A 20,436-nucleotide genomic window follows, 5' to 3' on the forward strand; every position below is an offset into this window, starting at 1 on the left:
GTTTGTGTATGAATGTATATACAGAGTATATATATATGATACTGACTTCATAACTTATATGTATACAGTAAACATGTATGAAATACACCAGGTAAGCTGATTTATGTTTTTTATTCAATAAACTGAAGTTCTGTATTTTAATGCATTCTTGTTTATTATTTCACCACCGAAAAGTAATGTATTAAATATTGGTTGACCGAACGTACAAGTAAAAATTTCACTGTACTCTCTACACGTGGCAGTACTACAACTGCTCCTACATTCCAGTATATGTGTGTTCAGAATATAAAAATTGGTAGGTTGCATCATCAGTTACACAATATAGTGTAAATCCTTCCATTTTTTATGTCCCATCATCAAATGGCCCAATCACACAGAAACCCACCCTCACTCATAATGGTCCAGTATGTAATTGAAAATTGAGGATTATCGTTAAGATGTGAGAGGAAAAACAGAATAACCCATGGCAAAATACCACATTTGCCTTTCTCTCCCAGTTCCTTTATTTAAGGATAGCTTAATGATGCTATTCTATAAATCCTCTGTGCATTTCTTGTAGCTAACAACCAAACACCTAAATAATGATTCCGCATTTGCCCTTTTCCAGCCCTCTTCCCTCACTATATGTTTATGGCCACTATGAACACTATGTCATCCTTTCAGGCCGTCACAGTTTATTATATATAATGTGTCAACAGTACAGTTGACGCAATGGTTATCACTACAGTCTCCTGGACAATGAGTTCAAATTCAGGCCCTGGTCACAGTCTGTATTGAGTTTAAATATTCCACACATATCAGTTATTGGAAAATCAGTCAACTGGATAAGTGAGAGCATGATTGTTCCCCATTTTGGGTCAGTTCCAGCCTTCATAGCCCTGAACTATACTAAGAGTACTGGATAATGCATAGACGGATGGAAGAAAGGGGATTGCTAATTACAGTATTCAGAGTTTCTACTCCTAAAGACCGAACTGAATATGGGTGTTTGTCCTGGTACTCAGTGTTTTCTTTTACATCCCAGAGATCTGTCACTTAGGCTGGCTGAGGACCCTATCTTGCTCCTGTATGAGTAAGTATAGGTGTGTGAGTGAACCTGTCCTGTAATGGGCTGATGCCCTATCCAGGGTTGGCTCTTGTCTTGTGCTCTTTGATACAGGATTAGGCTTCAGCACCCAAGATTAAGCAGGCTCAAAAATGAACATACAGATGAATACATAAAATTATATGGATTTGGTATTTGAGGGAATGCTTTAAAACCTATGACAGCATCTCTTTCTACATCTCTCTGAAACTCTGTTCTGCAATTATAACGAAGATTTCTTGTAGCTGTGCATATTTTACTACCTTCATGATGAAGAAAGGAATAATGCAATTATCCCTTGAGATTCTCTGTTCTTTTAATGATATACTATTGATAACAGCAGTTCTGAGGTAATGAGTACTTTATATATTTGGCTCTGTAAAATGTGAAACAATGCAGATGTTATTTTAGGACTTTTATGCTTCATGGTGGACTTAATCGGCAGCAGATGTCCCACTCTTCCATTATCTAACAGCTTTTTATAATTACCATCCAATGCTTAAAAACAAGGTTCAGCAGAGATAATAATTCTTAAAAATAACATGGATATATGTGCAGTAGAGGCCTTAGTAATCTGATTTGCTTTAAGCACATAATTATACAAATAATAAAACCTGTGTCCAATACATATACAGTTATTCAAATTACTTATTTTCTTTGGTGAGTTTAGCTTATTTATAAAAACAATTGTTTTTAAATGATATTCAACATAATTTTAAATTCCTCTTGTAAAAAACACTCATGTTGTATCATCCTCACAAAATAATAATCAACGTTACGCAAACTGTTAGAAAATCTTTGAAAGTTAATCATCATAATCGCTTTTTTGATGTTTTTTTTTTCTTTTTGACTGACACAAATCAGCTTTTTTGTTGTTGCATGTTGACATTATGTGGAACCTGTCAATTGAAATGCTGACTTGTTAACACTTTAAGCTGTCTTTTGTGCCATTTGTAACTAACTGAAGGGATTTAATACCATCATTTAAGTGCTCAAAAGCCACAAGATTACACTGCTAACTTGTAAAAGATTTAACTACCAGCCTTTTGTGGTTTATAATAGCATTGTTAAAAGGGAATTGACAGAAATTGTCCCAGCTTTAACACATTATTGATTAATGTAAGTTTATCATCATGAAGTACATAATGCCATTTAAAATAAGGCGAATTTCTGACTATGGACTGTAAATATGAAAAATAACAAAACATATATGTGCTCTGAGCCCTGCCTATGTCAAGAAGCAAGCAGTATAACACAAAAATACAAAAAAACATAATCATGCAAAATCATGCATGCAAAATTTCAAACAAGGTGTAGATTAAACTTGACATTCTTGTATACTATATACCTATATAGACAGACAGAGAACATATTTCACATATATTTTTATAAGTGTTACTGTGCAGCTAGCTGATTTTCCATGTTAAATTTGCTTTGTGAGAGAGCACAGTGCCCCAAGGGTATTTCCAATATGGATCCATATGGAATATGGATGTGAAAGTGGACATCAGAAATGGATGTCTTCACAAACATCTCCTCATATGTGTCCCCTGTTGGGCGGGTGTGTGTGTATGTGTGTGACAAGCCTCATTCACAGACTTCTTCCATCCAACCTACCAAGATGGATGACTGTAACTGATTGGCAATCTTTGTTTCACCATCAAGAACAAGAGAAGGGTCTAGTAGTACAACTCACAGATGTAACTCCGTAAGAGGTAGTCCATTTTTACTAGACCTGATGGGGGCTGTATATTATCAGGCACTGCTTATGAATACAACAGAAGTCAGATAAAAAGGCATTGGCCTCATCTTTTTCTTAAGATTTACCTCTGCATTTTTTATCTAACCCATTATGGTTACAATACATATAAATTTAAACGGTGCTTCAAAGAAGTTCATGAGTTTAATAATAACGAGTAACATCAGCACCATGCATTAAATCATGCTGCCCTTGCACATTTTTTACTAACCTTGTGTGTTATTTTCTTTTTCTCTTTTATAAATGAAAACCAAATGAATTAGGCATTGCATGTGTTACACAACACACTTGTTCTGAAGTTTATTATGATTAATGTAATTTTATTGGTCCTCGTTTCTCCTTTTAAAATACTTTACAGCATGCTTCACAAACATGAAAGGCACTGTTGGAACAGGCCAGCTCATTTACCATGCATTAATTCGATATTTATTTTGGAAAACACATCTTTTTTGCATCATTTTTCTAAATGAAAAGAATGTTAAATACTGGTACATAAATACAGTAAAAATGTATTTATTGAACCTAACCATAAAGTTGTTCTACTGGAGACAATTGTATCCATGCTGAAAATCTAAATTTCTCAATATTGATATTACGTATGCATGGTTTGGACATGTGCAGAGGAGAGATGCTGAGTATATTGGGAGAAGGATGTTAAAGATGGAGCTGCCGGGGAAGAGGAAAAAAGGAAGGCCTAAGAGATCGTGAGAGAGGACATGCAGGTGATGGGTGTAACAGAACAAGATGCAGAGGACAGAAAAATATGGAAGAAGATGATCTGCTGTGGCAACCCTTAACAGGAGCAGCTGAAAGAAGAAGAAGATGCAAAGTGAGATTAAATTAACTTTTAAAGTAGTTTTGCAAAGACTAGGACAACATTTCCAAGCACACAATACATCAAGAACTTCCTTCACTGTCATATTTTAACACAACAAAAAGAGAAAAAAAAATAGAATAAAGCACTTTGCTTCAATAGCTGACCTCTGTTGACAAGGTGGGCACCTGAAAGGCTTTGACTATTAAAATGACAAACACACATAGACTGCATCCTTCCATTCATTCATTTTTGAAACTGTTTAATGCAGCTCAAAGCCAAATGGTATTATCAAGTGAAAGGCAGGAACTACAACCAGACATGGTGCCAGATCATCATTAAAGAAACTTGCATGGTGACCCCATCTAATTACAGCATGTGCAGTAACTTAGAAATGTCAAATAATGCAACACACACATCTGTGAGATATGGGAGGAAACTGCAGTACCCAGATAAAAAACTCTCTCAGCCATGGGCAACACATGCAAACTCCACACAGATTGTGACAGGGATTCTAACCCAGGAGCTGTGAGGTAACAGTGCCACCATGCAAGACTATAAAAATATTAAGAGATAGTTAGTTTGGATTTTACAAAAAGTAGCAATTAAGACTCCATCTTCTGGCTGAAAACAATATTGTAGTGACGGATGGCACTGATATCCCAGGAGGCACTGTGGGGCCGTACTTAAAATTGGACTTTTAATTAAAATTTTTTCATGTTGGGTTTCAAACAGTTGTTGTGTTTAATTTTGGTTTGTAGCTTTTAACAATGGGAATATTTTATTGAAGCCAGGAGGGGGGTAAGTTTCCCTACCACCATTAACTGATGCTGCCTGGTGTATACATGTCAGTATCGGGGCTAAAGAGGACAGAATTAATTTGAATATGGCCGTTTGTAGTGGTTGTCTGCATTACTTGAATGTACAACGCTACCAGTATTAAGAAAAGAGTAAAGAAGTGTTTTTCTTGGTAAAATCTGTGTCTGTTTGTTATAATATAGAAGGTTAGGAAACATTCAAGCTTCAATAGACTACACCCAAGTCATAAAGTACTAATCAACCACACACAATTTAAACATGACATAGTACAAACTGCTAAGTCTGACACTTTGAGGTTAGTGATGTATCTAAGCACACTATATTAATTATTACTCATTATTTAAATTGTGCTTTTTTGGAGTGGGGTATGCACACGGATTATGTAAAAAATACCCAATCATAAAAATATTTTATTAATTAGGGAATAATAAAGTGCCAATAATATATACGACAACTGCATATGGTGATATTATATTGGACCTCCAAGTAGGAATTGTAGATGACACAGTCAGAAGCTGAGCAAAAGAAAATCAAAGGGCTTTTCTACTAGCAGTGCTCAGACGTGGTCCTGAAGGGCTGCAGTGATAAGATTTGATACTTAATCACTGATTGGCTCAGGGTTATTCTATTTTTCATTGCAATCAATTTTTTAAATTAGAATTATATTCATGCACTAAAATGAACTCTGTTTAATTAGGCTGTGTTGTAGGGATGTAAGATTAATCAGGTTTAACAACAGCAATCCATATATTTTCAGACCTTCTTAATCTGGTGGTAGGGTCACATGATGCCAGGATCTATCTCAGAATCATCAACTGCAAAGAAGAACAAGCCATAATAACACAATTTAGCATTACCAATTAACCTAAAATACATGTATTTACAACTAGGGATGAACAGTGGAAACACCAAGAGAAAAAACGAAACAGGAAAACTTTGCAAACTCTGCATTGACAGAGATTTAGTCAGCACTTGAACCCAGGACTCCATGGCTGTGATGCAGCTTAAATGTATCAATACGTGCACTTTTGCTGTCTTGAATTTTGGCACACAGAAGATCTGTTGTCTAGCCTGCTTGTTTAATGCTGATCTATAATTTTCACCATAATGGCTTTTAAACAGCAGGTAATTTGCAATGAACAAGCGCATCTGTGACTGATAATTAATATACATCCTCTGCAGAACAAAAAACTGCAATTTACATCTCCACTGGTTCTGTATATTTAATCCAGTTTTTTAGAAACAATTAAAAGGGGAAGTTCATCCTTTTTGATATATGGGCTCATTACAACAGTTACCAGGGCCTGTGTTGATTACCTAAACTGTTTTTTTTTTCAACTTTAGCTGGTACAAAAAGATATAACTTAATAAGTAAAAGCTACCTCCCTCTCCCCACAGTAAATGCAAAGATCAACCTTACTGTGTACACAGATATATATATATATATATATATATATATATATATATATATATATATATATATATAATGAACACATCCCACTCATTTCTATGGCTGCAATAGTCATTCAAAATCAAGTGTTACTTTCGTCATATTTCCTGTTGTTTAAATTTAGAAATGTAGGAGGTATCAATATAACAATGCATGTTACATTTTAAGGGTTTTTTTCCTTGACTTTTGAGAGTAAGGATTTGGTCCAGCTTCTGTGTGTATCAAAGATGGCAGAGGATACTTGAAATGAAAGAAAGAGAGTGGCGACTTTTGATAAACTTTTATTTGGAAATTAAATGTTGACATATGAAACACTGTGAATAGTATATTAAATTGGGAGGATGTTCAATGACTTCAGCTGCCATATCATAATTTTTGAGACTAAAACTCACCTGTTCATTAATTTTATAACCCATTTATTGCAGGCATCCTTTGTCCCACTCATCTAATACTGGATAAAAGCCCAATCCATCACATACTGGACCAGTTTAGAGTCGCCAATGGGCCTATCATGCACATGCTTTGAATGGTACAGGAAAGCCCACAAGACAACAGAAAATCAGAGTGACAGGGCTTATGACCAAGTTTCTGAGACAATGGAATAGCAGTGATTGTTACTGCATAGAGGACTGAAAAAAAACGCTTAAAAAGTTTAGCTAAGAAAAACGTTTTTGTAAAATGGTTTTGGGTAACTCCGGTTTCCTCCCACAATCCAAAGACATGCAGATTAGGTGCATTGGCGATTCTAAATCGTCCCTAGTGTATGCTTGGTGGGTGTGTGTGTGTATGCGTGCGCTCTGCGGTGGGCTGGCGCCCTGCCCGGGGTTTGTTTCCTGCCTTGTGCCCTGTGTTGGCTGCGATTTGCTCCAGCAGACCCCCGTGACCCTGTAGTTAGGCTATAGCGGGTTGGATAATGGATGGATGGATGGGTTTTGGGTAATGACACCAGCTCTGCTATTTGATATAATAAGCCCAGATGTTAAAAAGAGTAAAATAAATTTAAATGGAAAGAGTCTTTAACAGTTTATTAGCACAATGTCTGGAACAGGGCCTATTTTCCCATGGTTTGAAAGAAATCAAAGCATACTGTATTAAAGAATCTCCCAAAAAGCTGAAGGAAACAGTAAACAGGAACTTAAATATGACTGAACTTCAATCAAAGACAAAAACACACCCTGAGCAAGAGATTACTTGAGAAACAAATCTTGATTCAGTGTGACCCTACCAGACCAAAAATGAGTACCTCTTTTCTGTTCTTGGGTGGTCCAGTGGTTCCTGCTGCTATTTCATGAACTACATCATCGTCCTTTGTTCACATCAGTGCCTGTGTAGTGTTTGCACATTCTCCCTTTGTCTGCATGGGATTTGCATTGCATTTTCCTCCCACTTTCCAATAACATGCATCTTAGGTGAACTGATGGTTGTTAATTGACTCCATGTGATCAAGAGTGAGCTATGGGATGGACTGGCATTCCATCCAGGATTGGTTTCTGCATTGTGGTTATTGGTACCGTGACAAGCTCTTATCCTCTGTTGTCCTAAAATGGACTAAACAGAATGTTTTTTTTATATTCCATTTTGGTGAATATTTTCTGAAGAACAGGCAGAATGACCACTATGATTGTGCAGCCAGGTTTTCATTTTGAATTTGATAGGTATAGTGTAGTTTTACTTTATATTTCAGAAAGAGTTTGTAGAGCAAAATTTTGGAGTACCATTTTGATTATGTTATGTAGCAACATGAAGGGGCCAGGTTAATTTCTGAGTGGGGAAAACCTTCTGTATGGTGTTGGTATATTCTTCTTGTGCTTATGTAGAATTTTAAATAGGCTTTGGGGTTACTCCTCACAACCTAAAGACATGTGTTCAGATGGATTGCTACAACTAAATGATTCTACAATGTGTACTGTACGTTAGTTTCCTTATATTGGCTCAGTGAGTAGTAGGCATTATATTTAAAGCTGGTACTGTATGGCTGTTGTAGTATTGTAGTTCTATTTATCCACTTATTTAAAAAAATATATAATGGGTAGAGGTGGAAGACAGGTAACATTTATAAATCAAAGAATGTAAATGTGTCACTTTCAAAAGCCATTTAATTATGCAAATTAAAATAAAAATGTATTTTAGTTTCATTCAGTACAGATGCACAGATATGCTTTTGGTTGTTGATGCATTTTTATTTTTTTGTTCCACCTTGCAACATAACATTGGTTGATCTGCTTAATCCAGTTTATGGCCTTGAGGAGATGGAGCCTACCCAGGGTGGAGAGTTACAAAGTTAAATTTGACATATTACTCAGAAGAAATGTTTGCATGCACAATCTGAATTATTAAAGTGTGAGATGTATTAGAAAACCTAACCATTACCCTACTGTAACACCTAAATTGCCAACATTAGAGGAAAAGACATGTTTTTTCTTCCTTTCTTTCTTGGGTGGCGCAGTGGTAGCGCTGCTGCCTTGCAGTACAGAGACTAGGGTTCACGTCCCATGCCCTCCCTGTGTAGAGTTCTGCATGTTCTGCCTGTGTCTGCATGAGTTTCCTCTGGGTGCTCCAGTTTCCTCCCACAGTATAAAGACATGCAGGTTAGATGGATTGGCAACACTAAATTGGGCCTAGTATGTGGTTGTGGTGTGGGTGTGTGTTCGCTCTGTGATGGACTGGTGTCCTGTCAAGGGTTTATTCCTGCCTTATGCCCTGTGCTAGCTGGGCTAGGTTCCAGCACCCCTCATAGCCTTGTTAAGGACTATTTTTCTAAGCCCATAATTATACCAGCTCTTTGAATCAAAGGCTAGACCCTTTGGTATGTTGGAAGAAAACTGGAATAACTATGCAAACCCAGGAAGACACAGGGGAAATGAGCCAACACCACGCACAAGATAAGCAGGCTGGGATTTGAACCCAGGACTCTGCAGCTGCAGTACTAAACAAACCAACATTATTTATCTACCATATCATTTTATATTTATTTCTGGTTATTTACTGTTTTATTTATATTTGATAATAAAGAAAATGACCACAGTGATAGAATATACCCTATACAGTATCATGTCATTGATTCTAAAATTCCACTTTACTCTAACTCTGGATGTCTAGAGCTCTGATGACTAAAGTAATTTAGCACAAGGGCAGTTTTTGAGAAACCTGTCATTTGTTTAAAAGAAAGTAAATACCACCATGTTTCAGGTATGGGATTTGAAAAAAAATCTGTTGCTGTTTTATATAGGTTTTTATTTAGTTCAAGTGGTAAATGGTCTGTCTTTTCTAATCAAGTTCAAGTGTAAATTTGACTGGAATTGGGCAGCAATAGCCTCTGAAGTGCAGAGTAATCTCATGCAAGTCCCATTAAGCAAACAGACATTTCTCTACAAAACCTAAAAGTGAAAATGTTTAACCCTCTATAACCCAGATCTGCAATATTCTCCTGAGCCAATAGGCCTCTCAGTTTTGAAGTTTTATTTTATCTTATTAAGGCTATTTAGGTATATAACAGATGATAGTGTTGGTCCCAATCTAGTATACACATAATAACTATAAAAATATCTAAATATGTTTATGTCATATGTGTTATTAGTCAAAATTGGCATAGAACTATATAAAATTAAATTTACCTATTCAAGATTAACAAATGTAAATTTATACTTAAAAACTAAAACACAGGGAAAACAAGGCTAAGTGTCAGTTGATATCTTATTAGTAATATTAAATATGTGACAGATGGCAAATATGTATCTAGTTAATTTTTAGCATCTTGCTGAAGTGCTTTAGTGTACAAATTGATGGGGCAAGCCTAATCAGGCTTCATAAAACATAACATTTACAAGGCAGCACAGGAGAAAGCTTTCTTTATATAATACTATTATATTATGAATGGATTCTAGATTTGTGACTTTTATTGGGTAGTCAGAAGTCATTGCTTAGCTTGTATCCATAAAGAAAATATGCAGATAGACTTGATTTGAACAGTTGATGAATTATCTGTATGTACTATTCTTGATTAAGAGAAACTCTGTAAAATGTGTAAAATTTTATTCTGTGGAAACATATGTGCATGGGTATCTTGCATGACCTTATCTGTGCTGATTTAGAGAGAACACCAGGGAAGGATGATGAGGTTACATTATGTACTGCGAATCTGTCCTCATTCTCTGCAGCTGGTAAAGATTTCACTTCGGAAGAGTTCTTCCAATCCCACCTTTGACCTAGGAGGTCCTTTTGATCTCCAGGGTTTATAGCCTTAAAGAACTGCCTTGATGGCACCAGTCAAGATCGACAGTGTAGACAAAGCATAGACATTCTTCCTTTTTTTACACCAACTTCTTTGCTTCCGTTTTGGATCCCCAACACATCTTTGTGTCTTTGCCTGTGTTGTACATTATATATATATCCTAGCTGTCCCCTGTGGCTCCACCTGTATAGAAGTGAAACAGGACAGTGAGGAGGGCCCTGCCCGGGCCCCCACTCCTGACGTCACGCTTCCCCCTCCCCTCGGCCCGCAACTGCTCGCTTTGATTAGCGCAAATATATCACGCCTGCAAGCGAAGTATGATTCTTAGCACGATAACAGAAGTTGCAAAATCAACAGGAATGGTCAAGCAAATTTTAGGTAAAAGCCCAATCTATATCCATTATGTAGCTAAGCAAATGTAAGATACGCCTCGGCCTGCTGCATCTCTCTCGGATTCGTGCAAATAAATCGGTACCGTAAGTAAACTATGATAAATAGCGCAATGAGAGAAGTCACAAAATCAGCCGTAATGTTCGAGCAAATTATAAAAAAAAACCCGATCTAAATCCATTAAGTAGTTCTCTCATGAAAAGCAGACCGACAGACAGACATTGGATTTTATATATTGACAGATAAAATTTATTATCTAATAACTTTGGTTGACAGGAAAGCCAAAGAGATATCTTAGACTTTTGTTAATTTATATAATGTTTAAGCCAATGAAAGTTATCCAGACAACTGAAAAATGTATTAAATATTTTAAATATGCGCCTCGTTTTAATGTACAGATTGAAATAAACTGTAAACAGAATGTCTGATTTAGGAAAAGTACAAAATAGTCACTCATGAGGATAATGGTCATGGGAGTTGGTCTACATGTGTTTTATTGACTTAGACCGTGTTACTTGTCAGATTCTGTGCAGGGTGCTAGATGAGTATGGGGTTCCAGGACCCTTAATAAGGGGTATTCAGTCCCTGTATAATTACAAAGAGCTGTGTCTGCATAATCGGAAAAACACTGGCACCGTGCTCAGTGGTTATGGGCATTTTGCAGATCAGGCAATGACCTCCAGCATTCATTGGGCCTGTTTGCAACTAAATGTGCAGTGACAGGGATGAAGATCAACACCTCCAAATCAGAGGCCATGTTCCTAAGCAGGAAAAAGGTGGCCTGTATTCTCCAAGTGAGAGGTGATTTACTGCCTGAAGTAGAGGAATTTAAGTACCTTGTGGCCTTGTTCACGAGCGAGAGAAAAGGGATGATGAGATCGACAGACTAATAGGGGCAGCGAGGGAATTTATGTGTTTACTATACCGAGCCATACTGGTGAAGAAAGATCTGAGGCTGAAGCCAAATCTCTCAGTTTACCAGTTGATCTATATTCCTACCCTCACCCTATGGTGATGAGATCTGGATAATAACTGAAGGAATAAGTATGTGTACAAGGGGACCCAAATGAGCTTTCTGTCCAGGATGGCTGGGCTCTCCCTTAGGGACAGGGTGAGCAGCAGAGATATCTGTGACACATTCAGAGCAGTGCTGCTGATCCTCTGTATCAAGAGGAGCAAATTGAAGTAGTTTGGGCATCTGATATGGATGCCTCCTGGACACCCTCCTGTGGAGACACCAGAGAAGACCCAGGACTTAATGGGAGGATTATATCTCCCAGATGGCCCGATAATGCCTTGGGATCTCGTAATATGAGGTGGCAAGTGTGGCTGGAGAAAGGGACATATGGGCCTCACTGATAAGACTATTGCCCTCATGACCTGGGCTTGGATAAGCAGTGGAAAATGAATGAATGAATGAAAATATATGCTACAAACTTTGTATTACATGTTTTTTTATCATTTTTTTCCACAGAATACCAAAAAAATGTTTCAAATGTAATGTGTTATTAGCAGTTTTAATGTCATGATGTCCTTACAACATGATTCAGCTCTTTTAATAGCCTTCCCCTGTAGTTTACTCAGTTTATGAAGATATCAACATTCACATTCATTAATAACTTACATTACCAGATTACACCTTCATCTCACTTTCATCACAAAGAGTGCAAGTATGGTCAATTAGTCTTCAAAAAAAACAGAATTTTAGAAGATTCTTTGTCACAATGTTCACTATATTGGATAAATGTCTATAAATGGAAAATCATTTCTGTATAAGGTGATTTTATTAAGTAACCATAAATACATTTTGCCTCTGATAATTCTGACAGAAAAAAAATTACAAACGACTTAAAATTTGTCTTTTTCTTGTTGTAAATCAAAAGATAATAATCTAGAAGTGCCTCATTAAATGTCATGGCTTTTTGTTTATTTATGCAGTGATGACAATCATTTGGTAACTATTTTAAAATAAAATATGTCAAATTGCTCAATCTAGGTTATTGTGGAAATCTACTTCTTCCAAGAGAGTGTTTTGATCTTTTGAAACCCATCCCTGCTAGTACCATTTACAGTGAGGGATGTTGGGACTGTTTCAGGCCAAACTTTTGTTTGAGATTTGAATCTATTAATAATTGTAACAATTCATACTCAAGTTGATATCCTAACAGTTTAAGCCTTTTAGAACTAACCAATTTTTATACTCAATAAATAACCAAATGACAAAAAATAATTATAATCGGTAACAGAAATATCTGAAGGAAGAGTTTGCAACTAAATTAGAATTCGGATTCTCACTTACAGTTCAGTGGTTTTTCAAACCACAATGCATCTGATATAAGGTCAGATAAAGCCTGATTGATAGTTTGCAGAATTAGAAATAGAAACAGGATGGTGGTCTATACTTCTGCCTCCATGGGCAGAGGTCAATTACTTACTAACTTGGATCTTCTTCGGTATTCCAGTTTCTTCACATTTCAGCTACATACAAACATTCTACAAGTAGGTTGATTATTTGCCTTTGGTGTGAATGCACAAATAACTGACAGTCTGGTGGCCCGTTTTATGTTTGTTGCAGTCTTGGGCCCAGTGTAAATGAAACAGGCTGCAGATACTGGGCCCCTGCATTGGATTAAGTGAGTTTAATAAATAATGGATGTAATTATTCTACAATGACCCGGGAGCATATGGAAACCCCAAAGGAAAAGGGTAGCCTTAAACCAAAATTCTTCTCTCTTTGAAGAAAGGGGAAAGACATGCCTTATCACTAAAAGTGACATGGTGACTTGGAATAGGCTATATATATATATATATATATATATATATATATATATATACTGTATATATTACATAGTTTACTGTCAAATAATGCAAAGAGTACACGACACGTGTTTCGCCCTTATTTGGGCTAAACTGGCGTACACACTCCACTGCTCCCCTTGCGGGGATCGAACCTCAGACATTCAGAGACGAAGTCCCTTTATGCTGCGCCACGGCGTGTAGTTCATTTATTTGACGGCTGTCAACCACAACCACATGCATTGCCTGGTAGGTAACCACCCATACAATCAGACCGGGACTCAGAACACGGATGCTATGAATACATATACAGTGCATCCGGAAAGTATTCACAGCGCATTCACATTTTGTTATGTTACAGCCTTATTCCAAAATGGATTAAATTCAGTTTTTTCCTCAGAATTCTACACATGATGTTGCCTCCCTGGAATAGACTCAATCGAGTAAGGGAAATGAGGGATTTAGGAGGCTGTCAAACATCTGGAATTGAAAATGATTTTTCAATAAGCCAAATTTTAGATCAGCTGGGTGGAGATATAAATTAAAGGGTATGAAGTGGAAGTATCAGTTGTGCAGTATTATTCAATATAGATAGACTTGTATAAATATGTTCCTTGATTTCAAAGCCAATTCAGAGCTGGGGCTATTATATATTTATTATGAGGGCTATTTTTTCTTGAACTTCATCAAGAATGAAAATGTTCTGCCTCCCACACAGAAGAATATCTCATACTTCATATTTATTGTTTCCAGTCACTTTTATTTATTTATTTATTTGCTATTCACTTTATTCATCTACCAGCCATTAATGATGCAAATTCATTTGTTAAGATCTCTGTTGGTGGGTAGGTAAAAAGAAAAAGAATGAAATCAAAGACAACAAGGAATGGCAAAATTAAATGATTTCTAGAGCATTTCTTGTACTTGCTACTTTGAGAAATGCGGATTCAAAACTAATGAGCAGATAAGCACCCTAATTATTATTTTCATAACTGCAAGCTTAGGCAACATTTAATAACACAAATGACAATAGTAACTCTTTCCCAATTTCCATTTATTCACCATCATAATTGGTCTTATATACTTTCTCCTAATTATCTCTGTCGGTGACTGTTACTTGCTGTATGTGTACAATTGCCTTCATTTTGAATGGCTAAACATTATTGTTCTTTGCTGCTCACTCTTTCCATCTCACGGGCCCTTTAACACTTTCTTATCTGACCTTCTTGCTGTTCTTTAGTGTTTCCAAGTCATTATGTTCATCACTCTAAAATGGTGTTTAGCTTAATTTTTATCAATGCATGTAATTTTTTAAATTTATGTGCTGGTGTTACCGATGTACACATAAATCTGACACCAAATCCATATGAACTGATAAGGAAGTAAAAAGTATATCAGTATTGGTCCCAGTTGTCAAGATTATTTCTGCCATTCTAGACCAATATGTTGAAGCACATAGAGTGAAGAGTGCCCACTAAGCACCCTGCGGTTTGATGGGTATAATTTTAACTGTGTTGTTTTTTTTTATTATGACTGCCAGTAACAATAAATTAGCAATATTTAACACTTGTTCTTCAAATGTCTTGTGTGTCAGGAGTATGATAAACAATTATAAAATAGTACAAAGCATTTAATTAGTCTTCTAAAAGGGCACGACCTAGACAAATACGCTGCCTACTTCAAAGGGAAAGCTAAAAAAATTACATTGCCAGATGCTGTGTATGATTTGACAAAGCTGAGTCTTTCAGTCAAAACACTGAACAGTAAATATGAATATTGCATTCAGAATTCACAGATATGATGCAGAATAGACTCATTGGTAATTACCCAGAAATGCCTTATTGGTACATCCCTAGTTTCAGTCTTCTCACATGAGGTAAGCTTCTTTGTTGTGATTCTTTCTTCCTGTTTGAATGTAAAAGTGTTTTGAGCTTATAATTACAAGCCCTACACTACTGCCTTTAGTTGTAAAGATGAAACTATAAAATTCAAAGACAGTACTACCAGTGACTCTGTCTCCAAAGGGCATCAAAAGCATGTCAGTGCCATTTGGTCAATGACACATTACTCAGAGAAGCAAATGGTGGATACAACACACGCTGTGCACAGATGCCTAATCAAGCATCAGGCTACTTCCTTGGCAACATCTCAAAGCCAAAAGGCATTGAAAAAATTGCATTTACTACCACTGAATAAAAGCCATTTAGAAAAATGTTAAATTGAAAATTATATATAGAAATAAATTTGTGCTTAGATATTTTGGAAGCCTTTAAAATCAAGTGTATATTGTATTTTGGGGGTACATTTGAAAATGCAAATGAAAAGTGCAATATAAGAAAGTGCTACAGGTATATACATTTAATATCTATCTACTGTATACACATTTTATAGAAGTCTAAAAATAAATCATACACAGCACCTGACTGCCCAAGAAACATATTGCTGTCTTCCCAAATTAATTATACCATGCTATCAAAAGGAATCTATTTCACAGATGAGTCCCATGAATTAGACTCAAACCATGAAGCTGAACAGTTAATCTTACTCAGTGAAATGAAAGAAAAATAATGTCAGTTCTGTGTTATATATTCATTATGGCCTGAGAAAAAAGCACTTTAACAGTGGGACAGGCTTTGGTGTCAATCTTCAGCAAATCATCAACAAAACCGACAACCAGGTACAGAAATCAATTCAGACTGGCAGAGCCCATCTAGAGTCTTAATGTCTGCAATTGTTGATAGAAGCCGGGAACATCTGGGGCTTCAATCCAATTACCTGTTTTATTAATAGTGCCATTTCATTTTCTTTGAAGTAAAATCACTTCTGAAAAATGGAAATGAACAATAACTAGAAGGAATGACCAGTATATTGTAACACGCTAGGGCAGGCGCAAGAATCAATCTGGTGATCTTAGGCAGAAGACTACTGAAGTCAAATCAGTTTTTGCTTTTGAATATGTTATGGATGTTAATCCTTCCCCTCATTTTAAGTTGCATTTCATTGACATATATCTATTGCAAAAAGAGAAGAGTTTCTGTAGTTGGAAAAGACTCCAGAAAATAAACCTGCCAACGAATTGTTAAAATGAGGCAGAGTTATTGAAGCCTCAGATAAAAACAATAAAATGATTAAAGGCAGATTAGTGAGGGATATGACAGAGTCTGCATACATGAACAGATCACACGTACGCCTTACGATGAAATGCAGCTAAACAGCAGACAGCAGGGCAGTACATGATATAATATGAAAAGACGCTTTTTATCAACTTGAGGGGCTCTGGAAGCAAATCCTTTATTAGCTCATTAGGTCAAAGATGAGTGATTGTCTATTTCCCGAGGAACTTTTAAGTAGTTAGTAAATGAATCAGACACGCTCTTACAGGCTGGAGTTGGCCACTTAAGTGCAGCTGGTGGCTTTTTTCACTTCTCAGACAACCTTTTAAATGCCACTTAAGGCAGCTAGTAAAGTTTAGCATAAACTGAAAATATTTTGAACACTGGTATAATATGGATTTTTTTTTAAAGTTGTGTAGAAATCTACTGTTTTTTTCATTCTGTTCTCAACAGCAAATGGCAGTTTGCCTCATATTACTAACATGGGTATAATTCTTAGGTTACGTTATAAAGAAAGCACTTGCATGAAGTTGGGACTAAATTGCACACTGTAGTATTCTAAGCCTGGGTGCCCATTACAGTGAGAAGTTCTAACACTGATTGCATCTGCTTGGGTACATTTACCTGGAAAAACAAAAAAAAAAACTAATAATATTGAAAGCAGTCACTACGTATTTTCATATACGTATTTCACTACGTATTTTTATTACATTGTAGGTAAAAATAATATTTTTAGTGAAGCAATGTAAAGCAATTAAGTCTAGGAGAACATGGAATACATTAAGATATTATATGGTAAATAATGGTAATTCTTAAAATTTATATAGTGCTTTTCTCACTACTCAACGTGCTTTTCATTGTGAGTGGGGAGCCACTTTAACCGCCACTAATGTGCAGCATCCCACTGGAGGATGTGATTTTTGCTCCAGTATGCTCACTGCACATGACCTATTAGGTGGTGAAGGGGTGAGAAAGAGAGTCAATTTGAGACAGGGGATGATTAGGGGGCCAGAATGACTAGACCATCGAGGGCACCCTGCACCCTGCTCTTTATGAAAGACCTATTATGACCAATTTTTGAGTCAAGACCTCAGTTTTATGTCTAATCCAAATGACGGTGCTATTTTTACAGCACATTGTCCCCATCACTGCACTAGGGCATTGGGATCCACATTCAGACTACAGGGTAAGCACCCCCTACTGTGCCCTACTGTGCCCCCAACACTTCTTCCAGCAGCATCCCAAGCTTTTCCTAGATGGTCTCCCATCCAAGTACTGGTCGGGTGTCAACATGATTAGCTTCAGGTCGATGAACCTGTTAAAATATTTAGCCATTTCTATAGCAGCACTTTTGTTTTGAAAATAAAATACATTTTTCAAAAGAACACATCCAGCACATAATAAATCTCCAGTAATAAATGTAATCCATCAGGATTTGAACATGGCCCCCAACTCACCTCATGAAAAACCCACATGGTCACTCTCCTCCTACTCAACCTTTTTCTACATTCATCATAACCAGGACACACCATCACATCTTTCATTGAATATATTATATAAAGAGTAAAAACATGTTAGATTGACTGCTGATTCGAAATTGTCCTTCTGTGAATGTGTGTGCCCTGTCATAAGCAACTAAGGGTTGGTGCCTACCTTGTTCTGGGAAAGGCTCTGAACCTCTTGATTTTCAGCCGGGCTGAGTGGGTTAATACAAATAAAAATATAATGGATGAAGTGATGAGCACAAATACTACTACTGCATACCTTTGTATGTTAGATATACTGTATATCCAAAACTATATATAGTATGGAATTTTTCTGAATATTTGTGGCACTGCCATTAAAAATTATAGACTAATTAATTCACATCAGTGAAAAAAATGAAAGTTGATGATCTGTGATAATTTAAAATCTGGGTGATGCTGATCACATTTTATCCTTACTGAATGCTAAGATGTTAGCACCCTTGTATTTGACATCTATATTTAAGAAGTGAATGAATGCAGAATAGCTGCAGCAGCATTCAGGCAACAAGGAGGCGGATGTTACAACTAAACAATATGCCATTTTTTGCTGAATTAATTTTGAGGCATTCTCATTTTCTTTTTTTTCTTTTTTTTCAAAACAAGCAAGGCATCTATTCAAGGACAGTGTTTGTTCATTGTTGGAATGTTAGTTGGGAAAAGAAACAACTTGTCTCCTAAAGTGAAAGCTAGTGAGCGTTGATCAAAAAGACAATCAATCACGGAAAATAAAGATGTAGAAAACAGTGCTAAGGAATGCTATGGCTTGTATTGCCTTTTATTACAAAATTATTTAAATGTTATCTTCATAAGAAAATTGAAATTAAACAAAGCAGGTATGATTTATGACAGCAGTGGGATCTCAGGTTCTGTTCTTGAGAGTGATGGTGTCTATATGGAATTTGCATTTTCCTATATTCACATAGGTTTCCTTTAGGGACTTGCCTTCCAGATACCATGCAGTCACCTGTAGACAGATTAATTAGCTACATTTTATTGTTTAGGTGTGTGAGTACCTTTCGAGGAACTGCAATCCTATTTAGAGTATGTCACTCTCTTATTCTGGTAGCAGCCAAAATAGATCAGTACAGCAAATGCTGAGTCCATCTATTCATTCATTACTGAACCTATTAGTCTAGTCCTTGAATATAATATAATATAATATAATATAATATAATATAATATAATATAATATAATATAATATAATATAATATAATATAATATAATATAATATAATATAACATTGTGTGTCCAGTCCTTCATTGTAATCTTATTGGTTAGTTTGGCTTTGGTGATGTGACAAAAGAAGAGCTACAGGTGTGAGACGCACGAGGAGGAGTAGAGGTGTAGGAGGTATGCTTAGAGAGTTGTCTTCAATCACAAGTTTAAAACCTGAAACATAATCTGTAAAGCTGCCTTTACGCACCCGAGAGAAGTGCTGGGGAAGACACATTAGTAAAAGCGTTAACAGGCACACTGAGAGAGACAGGAAGTATTAAATCAGACAGGAGCCTAGATAGGCACCTCAAAAATAGTGACAGAGTCTGAGAAACAGACTTTATGGGAACACACTTGAGTGAGGGAGTGCCAGTTAAGAGACGTTCACACATACCCAAATGCTGAGGAAAGGCTCTGAAGGTACACGCTGGGCAAAAAATAGGAAATATTTTTGTTATTCTATTATCTGTCTCCGGCAAGTACTAGGCTAGTAAAATATAATACAAAACAACAAAATGTCCAGCACCTGGCATCCATGCTTGGTTGGGTGTAATCTGGTGTCCACAAGAGGACTAGAATGTCTGATGAACAAATGCAACAAGATTCTCAAAGAAAGAGGGACCTAAAGGCTAACACATCTCTGCAGCATCAAGAGCAAAGGGAATCAGCCCTAGACAGGGCAACAATCAATCTCAGAGCACAGCAGAATAAGGCCAATTTAGTCTCATTATTAAATCTAACACACTTTTTTGCTATGTGGGCAGAAAACCTGAGTGCCCAGACAGGAACCAACTGGTACGCTGGGAGAGACTGTAATCTTCTCACTGACAGCATCCTTGCCATCTTTTGAACCCAGGACACTGAAGCTGTAGGGCTGCAGTACTAACCACCAGCACACATAACGGGGGGGAATGCTAGTACAGAGATTAGTACTGCTGCCTTAAGGATCCAGCATTATAGATTCAAATCCCATGCATGGTTGATGTTTTTGTAGGTTCTCCCCATATCTGTATGTGTAATTCTATTTCCACCCACATCCCGAAAATCGACTTTAGATAAATTGGTAATTCCAGATTAGCTCTTTTTGGGTGTGTGCATTAGTGGTGGCCCTACGAATCAGTGGAGCCTATTGCATAGTTGGTTTCCTGCCTTGGGCCTGAGGCTGCTAAAACCTCAGTGACCTTGAATTGAATTAAATAAATCCTCAGATTTGAGGGCTATGTTAGAATATTCAACCA

At 36.6% G+C, this 20,436-nt stretch overlaps 1 protein-coding gene across 1 annotated transcript in view; it reads right to left on the reverse strand.

The window, feature by feature from the left end:
* Window positions 1–20,436, reverse strand: part of celf2 (cugbp, Elav-like family member 2) — a 533,587-nt gene that overhangs the window by 345,472 nt on the left and 167,679 nt on the right. The gene's annotated exons all lie outside the window — the stretch shown is intronic.

This window comes from Polypterus senegalus, chromosome 8 (genome assembly GCF_016835505.1).
Source record: "Polypterus senegalus isolate Bchr_013 chromosome 8, ASM1683550v1, whole genome shotgun sequence".
Classification (NCBI taxonomy): domain Eukaryota; kingdom Metazoa; phylum Chordata; class Cladistia; order Polypteriformes; family Polypteridae; genus Polypterus; species Polypterus senegalus.